Here is an 8,816-nt window from a genome sequence, read left to right as displayed (position 1 = left end):
AGTGCTAAGATCTGCACATGCTCTTTGATTTTGTGTTGCAGTAGATTTTAAAGTGGGAAAATATTAAATGCCAACTTAAGAATCATTTCAAAGCCTCTTTATAAGTGGGTCCATGCATATTTGATAACATACTGGAAAGTTAGGATAATTTCTTTTCTCATTTCATCTGATTAAATGGACTTATTTTATTGTGATGTTTATCACTTTCATTATAATGCTGAATCTTATTTATCAGTTGCCTTAGAATGAGAGATGCCTGGGAAATCAGGAAACTCTGCCCTGCATGTACCTGTATGTCATTTCCATTAGATTGTAAGGATTATGACATAATCAAAGATTTGATCCACCAAAAGATTCCAATTTAAATAAACTCTTGAGAGGTGATGGTACTATAGAACTTAAGACCTAGGGCAGGTCATTGGGAACAAGCATTTGAAAACCATTTTTTTTCCTCTGGGCTCTCTGTGGTTCCTGGTCTTGTTGCATTGAGAGTTTTACACAAGAAGGCTTGCCTCTGCGAAAACCCACTGTAGTAAATTTAGAAGACCTCAAATTGAGTTTTGTCAAATCTTGAACTAAAATAAATCTGTTTCTCTGAGGTATTTTGGCTTCTTAGCATAAAAATGACTAATGTATTCTATTTCCTCTTTTAAGAATTACTGGTCTCCCAGGTTAATGAAGATGTCCTGAGATTTAAATTAACCACACAGTTCATGACACAGATTGGACAAACAATCATAAAAATTATCCCAAATTTACTCAATGAAGAAACAAAGTGATATTCCATGGATGCTACAAGACACTATAATAGTGAAGGATATATTTGGTTTTTCTTATGATTAGCAGCTTAAAGTTCCTACCATTTTCTTTCCTTACTTCTGTGGCTTTCAAACTACTTGAATTTACCTATAGAAAATACTTTGTGCATCATGAAACTCACTGTATTGCCGGTTTCCATTTCCAATGCCCTCACATTTAGAAATGGGTGTTCTGTGGACACTCAGCTAGTTACACAAAGCACTCAAAACAAACATGACTCCCCTGGACAGGGAAGAAAACAACTCATGCCAAACAAATCCTTACCTAAGTCATATAGAGTTACTTTTCACAGTCAAATTGCTGAGGCTTTTAGCTTTAAAAAAAAAAAGTATCTCTATGACCTTCTGAGATAAAAATGTCCATGTGTATGTTTTTAACCTCAAGAAGAACAAGGTCATCTAAAAAATATCTGTGTGATAATTTCTAACCCAATATTTAGCTAAGGTTAAGTGGGAACAATACAAATTATTTTTATGGTATTTAACTCCTACCTCTTCACACTAAAGTTCATACACCTTACTTCATGTTATGTGCTTCTTTATGTCTTCTTTATACTTGACCAAGTCCTTTATAATACAGAAAATATTTTCTTCTCTATTTGTTTCTAATTCCTACCTGGCAATACTTGCTAATGATCCCATTAATCACCCTTCAATTGTATGTGCTATCTCAGGTGGCCCTCTGCATCTTTGGAAGGAAAGGCAATAGATACTATTCTGTAGCCCTCGATAATGATGGAGTATGCTAATGAATTCTGTGTGACACGTACTCTCAGAAGCATGTGGTGTACTAGAGAAACACATTATAAATGTCCAAGGTCAAATGCCAAACTTAATTTTCATAGTAAAGAATCTGTTCACAGGTGCTCACTGTAATGCTGTTGCTGACATTAGGAAAACCACTTTAGTCTGCACAAGGAAAGCAGTGGTTTCACAGGATGCCTATTGGCCAGTACAGGAGGCTTACATTGGTCTCACGTACTTTCAGATTTACTCTGGATCTAGTTTTACTTCTGTTGCTCTAATAAAATACCTTTACAACAACAATTAAATTAACGAAAAGTTACAGGACATCACTTCTGGGAAGTCATATCACATCCACAGTCAAAAGTAGAGAAAAATGAGTGTATACATGCTCACCTGCTTGCCTGCTTCTGCTCAACTGGATAGATAAATAGATTAGATAGATAGATAGATAGATAGATAGATAGATAGATAGATAGATAGATAGATAGATAGATAGATAGAGAGATAGATGATAGAAGATAGATAGATAGATGATAGATAGATAGATAGATAGATAGATAGATAGATAGATAGATAGATAGATAGATAGATAGATAGATGATAGANAGATAGATAGATAGATGATAGATAGATAGATAGATAGATAGATAGATAGATAGATAGATAGATAGATAGATAGATAGATAGATGATAGATAGATAGAGATATGATATGATATGATATGATATGATATGATATGATGTCAACAGTGAGCTGTGTATTCCCACATCTGTTAACAAAGACAATCCTCCACAGATGTGCCTATGATCCGACCCAATATAGACAATCCTTCCTTGGAACTATCTCCCAAGATGGTTCTAGGTTGTTTTGACAATTGAGGTGAATCATCATACTTACAGGTTCTACATTAGGTAAGTGATTTTTAGAAAACTGTGTGGCAAATGGAAAGATATACTATCAATGGAGAGAACACAAAATATTTTTACTTCGAAGTCTTATGGTTTTTCCATGTCCTTTGCACACACTAAAGCTTCTTTAGTTCGCAGCCTACCTCTCCCTTTCTGTCTACTCTCCATCTATTCCATGACTTCAGCAAATGAATACTATCTGCTAGTTTTTCCCTGACATGTATGCCATGTGTACATGTGTACACCCACATGTGAAGATCTAGATGCTCTCTGCTAGTTTTTCTCTGACATATGAGTCTTGTGTACATGTGTATACCCACATGTAAAGATATGGCACAACCTTGGATGTTGTCTCTCTGGCAACATCCACATATTCATTATAGGCGTGGAACTTACCAGCTTGGCCATTTGGCCAGCAAAACTCAAGAAAAGTCTGTGTCCCATCTCCCAGTGCTGAGATTTCAAGTAGTGCCACCACAAACAAAATCTATTTAGCAGAATGTTAGGAACTAAACTCAGGTCTTGTACTGCCACAGCAAGAAATTGATCAACTGAGCGAACTCCACTATCTCTGCACTATTGTAAAAGCAAAAATAGCCTCAAATTTCTCCCAAACAGGCATATAGCTTTCTGAGATGCACCCTGACACCTCTGCTCTCCTGCATGGCTGTAGTATTCAGAAACAGGATTTTCTTTGACCTTTAGGCATTTTTTCTATCAAATTCTCACACACTCTATAAATCATAAATTTTAATAGCAAAACTCCCTTATTCCAAAAACCTCTTACCAATCAGAGAATGATTTACCTATCTCCTCTTACTTGTATAATTGCAGCTGATTTTTAATAAACAATTCAAAAGAGAAGAACCAAGTGCTCAGTGTGTCCAGGCATCTCTTCCAGACCAGTGGCCTGCTACTTTCATTTCTATGACTTCCTCTTAATATCACGAAGTCTGGCAGAATGATGGCTCGTGTTTCTTCTTTTTCTCAGATGGCTTTTGGTATCTGAGCAGGTCACTGTGTGGTTCCATATAAATTTCAGAATCCTTTTGCTGATTCTTCCAAAAGAAATATTGATGTTTGAATCGAGGTTTTATTGAACTTAGGTAGGGTAGACGTTTTAACAATATCGATTAATCAAATCGACAAGCAAGAGTTGTCTTTCTGTTCTGTTTTGTTTTCCTTTCACTCTGTTGCTGCTGTATATCATGGTGCATGCAAGTCACAAGAAAAGTCTCCTAAAGCAGGCATGGAAGCATGCACTGCAGTTTTTAAAATGTATGAATGTGGGAATAAACTATATACTTTTAGATGATGGCAAAGGAGCAGTGGGATCTAGGATTCTACCTCAACAACTACTGTGGATGATAGGACCCTGCAGAGCCAGGGGAGAGTGGCACACTGCATTGATTAAACATGAGAGGTATGGACCCCACTTCTAACTAGATACAACAATTCTAGGAGTTACTTGGAATATGTTGTGGGTTTGCATCAACTGCCATTTATCATTTCATGGGCATGTTTAATCTGACCACTTTTCTTTCTAATTTATTTCATAGGAAAAAGAAGAGCTGGTGCCTTATAATGCTTTGACTTCTATTGCTTATATACAGAGGGGCTCAGAAAGTATTCATTTCCTTCTTAAAAAATGGGTGGGCTGATTGCAATGGATTAACTTAATACTTATTGAGAAAAGTGGGATAGTGGTCACTTAGGAAGGCCTTGCAGAAATTTTATAGGTAAGAATAAAAATGAAGATGCAGAGTGCATACATGAAAATCCTATGTCCTATTCATCCTATCATGTCCTGTTCAACCCATCATCAGATGTGTAGCAGTCTAGAGACTACTATTTACATCCTAGCACAATCTTACATCTTATTCAACCTTTGTTTTAACCCAACCTGCTTTCACAACACGTAGTAGGTATTGGGCAAATGTATTTCTTAATAATGTTTTCCAGGAAAGTCAGAAATTTTCAGCTTACAAAACAAGTTTGGCTGTGGTGTGCATATTGGAAACCATCTACATGAGACAAAGATGGGCTTTGCCATTTTACTGTCCAACAATCACGAGATTGTGTTTGCTGTTCTTGTGATATATTTGTAGCTGGATCCTCTCCCTTTATATACGAGCAGTTCTGTCTCCATCTGCCAGTCATGCCATATGGAGGAGAAGCAGAGATACAAAGAAATTAATGAACCAAAAGTATATAAGAAAATCAAATCTGTTGAGATGCCCTTTCCAAAGAACGATCGTTTCATACTGTGTAAGTATGAACATTCTGGAGACGAGGGAGGGGAAGAGAGGGAGGGGAAAGGAAAGAAGAAAGAAAGGGGGGGAAGGAAGGTAAGAGGGAGGGAGGGAGGGAAGGAAGGAAGGAAGGAAGGAAGGAAGGAAGGAAGGAAGGAAGGAAGGAAGGAAGGAAGGCAGGCAAGGCTGATGGTTAGGAGATAAAATTGTTAATGATTTGTAATTCATCCATTTCAGAAAACACACAGCATCAACTTCTTAGTGTCCATGGTAACACTATGATAGAAGGACATTACCTCTTTCTGACGACTAGGATAAAATTAACCACACTGGGGATTGTGTAGAACATTAGTAGAAATAGAATCCCAAGGCTCTTATCTCCTAATGATGGGCTTGGGCATCATAGAAATAAGGTGATCTCTCTCTTCAAAGAAAAGGTAATCTGGAGAACAAAGGCTGTCACTTGTCATTTACAAGGAGAAGAGAAAGGAAAACTCAGGAGAGTAATACTTCTCATTCTGGCAAGACTGTGGAACAACACAAAATGGATAGGAGCAGATATCAACCACTTAAAGTTAAACAACAGCAGTTTCTCTGTGTTTTCACCAAACAAGCTATTTTATACAATCCAACATTACCAAGAAATTGATAGAAATACCTTCACTTAAAATGTTAATAATTTGTAAGATTGTATCAGTACTGATATTATAAATACATATACATATAGTAGGAAAATATGCTTGAAAAACTAAGAAAAACAGTTGCTTTTAAAATCTTTTATTTATATTTTTCCAATTTTTATTAGATATTTTCTTAATTTACATTTAAAATGCTATCCCTAAAGTCCCCTATAACCTCCCCGACACCTGCTCCCAAACCCACCCACTCCCACTTCTTGGCCCTGGTGTTCCCCTGTACTGGGGCATATAAAGTTTGCAAGAACAAGGGGCCTCTCTTCCCAAGGTTAGCCAACTAGGCCATCTTCTGCTACATATGCAGCGAGAGACACAAGCTCTGGGGGTACTAGTTAGTTCATATTGTTGTTCCACCTATAGGGTTGTAGACCCCTTCAGCTCCTTGGGTACTTTCTCTAGCTCCTCCATTGGGGGCCCTGTGTTCCATCCAATAAACAATTCAATGTAAGCATCCACTTCTGTATTTGCCAGGCACTGGCATAGCCTCAGAAGAGACAGCTGTATCAGGGGTTAGGATTCTTATGTCACCAAAAACAAGTATTAGTAAAAAATCATGGAGACCCTTTCATTAGAATTTGATATATAAATTTTATGTGCTTGAAGTCACAAATTAATTTTTAGTTCCTATTTGTTCAATGTTCATATTCAGCACCTTTCTCAAAACAGATATGTGGATCTGTAATTGTCACATAAGTGTTGCCTGGTCTCAACCTGAGTTTTAATTCATTCAATTTCTCAAGCTCAATATTTATTTGTTGGATAAAAAAAAAATCAAAGTTCAAAGAAGAGTTAGATTAGGTTCCTCAATTTGGATTCTCTGAACGTCTGCAAAGACCTGCTATGATAGTACTTTATTTATGAGGATCTAGTAAGTTGAATTTGAGAAAGGACCAGAGAGCAAGATGCTGATCTGCGTTGCACTGCAGGCCTCTTGCTTGATGCTTCAGGAGTCACTGTCCTGGTTTCTGTCTCTAATAAGAGTGGGAATCGCCGTGATCATTTTTTGCATCGTTTAGTTATTTGACCAAGAGATATTCCAAAGTTCGGGTTATGCCTAAACCACTATACAGCTGACATTGATCTTCAATTGTTGTCTGTACATATGAAACATTTGAAATTGTTCCCTTTGCATGATTAGTCAAAGAGAATGTTTGAGTATCTCTGAACCAGGGGTATATTTGCTTACTCTTGCACCCCCTAGGACAGTTTTCACAGACCTTCCGTGTTAGGTAAAGAAACACTGTGGAAGTTCTGGCTGAAGAGCTTAAGCACACTGAGAGTATGTCACTTAAGTGTCAAATCATTGAAAGGCCATTTGATTTTCTCCACTCTCCCTTCTTGCCTTCTGCCATAGCAGTACTGTAGGCCATGTAGGACAGACACTGAAACCACTAAACAGTCATACTGAAAGTAGAATATGAATTAAAATTGGCTATCATAAAGAAAAGAAATAGCAATAGATGATAATAAGATTGTGAACTAGGTAGCCTCTATAGAAATCAGAATTAAAGTGTAGCCGGTATATGCTACTGTGTCAGGTCTTCTTTCTTTCATTCTTCTCCATCCTTTATCTAACCTTTCAACCCCGTAACATTAGACAGGGTAGAAAAATGGATAAAAAGAAAAGGGCACATTATCATTAGACTTCTACTGATTAGGGGTGTTGAGTTTCTTGAAGCAAGTTTGATCTTCACTGTCAGGATATCTAGTTTTTACTTCTTTGTGCATACTACATTAAAAAAAATGCAATTAGCAAGAACCAGCAGCAACCAACCAACAACCAACAACCCATCCCACCTCCCATAGCCATAGCATTACATACCCTTTGGAAAGTCCCCAGAGTTCCCAACACTGCACAAGCACAGAAACTATCAGGTACTGGCAAAATTATGTCCCTGCAAGAGCAAGAGACAAATCATAGTCAGCTTCTGTAAACAATCGGACACAGCTTCATATCCTGTATCAGGGACTAAAATGAAAACATATTCTTATAATTTTTTGTGTTTTTAAAGAAACTAAAATGCCAAAATTATCGCTACATAAAGGTGTATTAATGAAAGTTGGACATAGCATTATGATGTGCCCCAGACCAAAACATATATATGTCATACCCAAGATATATGGCCATTTATAGAGAGAAATTAAATCACAGAATCTGCAACAAAACCAGTGCAACTGGAAATTATTATAAAATAAGTTTATCTCTGAAAGCAATATTTTAATGCTAAAATTGTGAAGATTATATCTACTCCTAGATATATGGTGATGGACAAAAAAATCTTACTATGTTCTAATGCATCTCCCTCCTTTATTCTGTTCTGTGTTCCCAGATATCACAATATTTTGATTCTGTTTCTTCCTTCAGATAATTATATCTCATTTATATATGTTCCTTAAGATATCTTTCTTCCCCCCTCTTTTTATCCCCATCTCTCTCTTTCTCCTTTTATGTAAGTGTGTGTGTGTGTGTTAGATATCTGGGAACACAGAAGACAGTAAGAGAGGGGACTGTATTAGAACAAAGTAAGATTTTCCTCCATCAGTATATATGTATACACACACACACACACACACACACACATATATATATATATATATATATATATATATATATATATATACACATACATATGCATTATATATGAAAACTCTACAATGAAATCCATTACTTTGTAAACTGACCTAAAATTTTAATTAACAAAAAATTAGTGCAGCATATTATACTTATATTTGAGCATTACTTAACCTATTTCAGACTGCTAACCACATATGAAATTGAAAGTATGGCAGAAGTGGTGATGTGAAGCCAGTGATAGTAGTATGTTACCAGAGATATTTCTTTATCTCTGGGGTTGATAAATACCTCAGCAGGTAAAGATTATTGAGGCCAAGCATCATGACGTAAGTTTCTTACCTGGAACACAGAGAGAACTGACTTCTACAAGTTGTCTTCTGACCTTCACACTCTTGCTAGAAAATGCACATCCACAAATAAGTAAACAAAGTTTTAAAAAGGTTAAATTATTTTATCATTTCTATAACTGCAATGCTTAGTTTTATTTGTCAGCCTGATCCAAAAAAAAAAAAAATGGAAAGAGAGTCTCAATGAGAAATTGTTTGCATTTGATTTGTTTGTGTACCTATCTCAGGAGGATGGTTGTAATTAATATGAGAAAATGTGACCACTGTGGGCATCACCATTCCCTAATAAGAAAGTACTAAACTGCATAAATGTACAATAATCCATCTGAGTGCAAGCACAGAAACAGGTGAACATCCATGCACTGATTACTTTCTGCCTTTCTCTGCAGAAATGCTGTGACTAGTGTTCTTAGATATTTTTCTTTGATCACAACCCCAATTATGGACCGTAATCTGGAATTATAACCTAGTAAA

Source organism: Mus caroli, chromosome 3, assembly GCF_900094665.2.
Source record: "Mus caroli chromosome 3, CAROLI_EIJ_v1.1, whole genome shotgun sequence".
Lineage (NCBI taxonomy): Eukaryota > Metazoa > Chordata > Mammalia > Rodentia > Muridae > Mus > Mus caroli.
The sequence above is the reverse complement of the archived record's forward strand: the minus strand, read 5'-3'. Positions refer to the sequence as shown.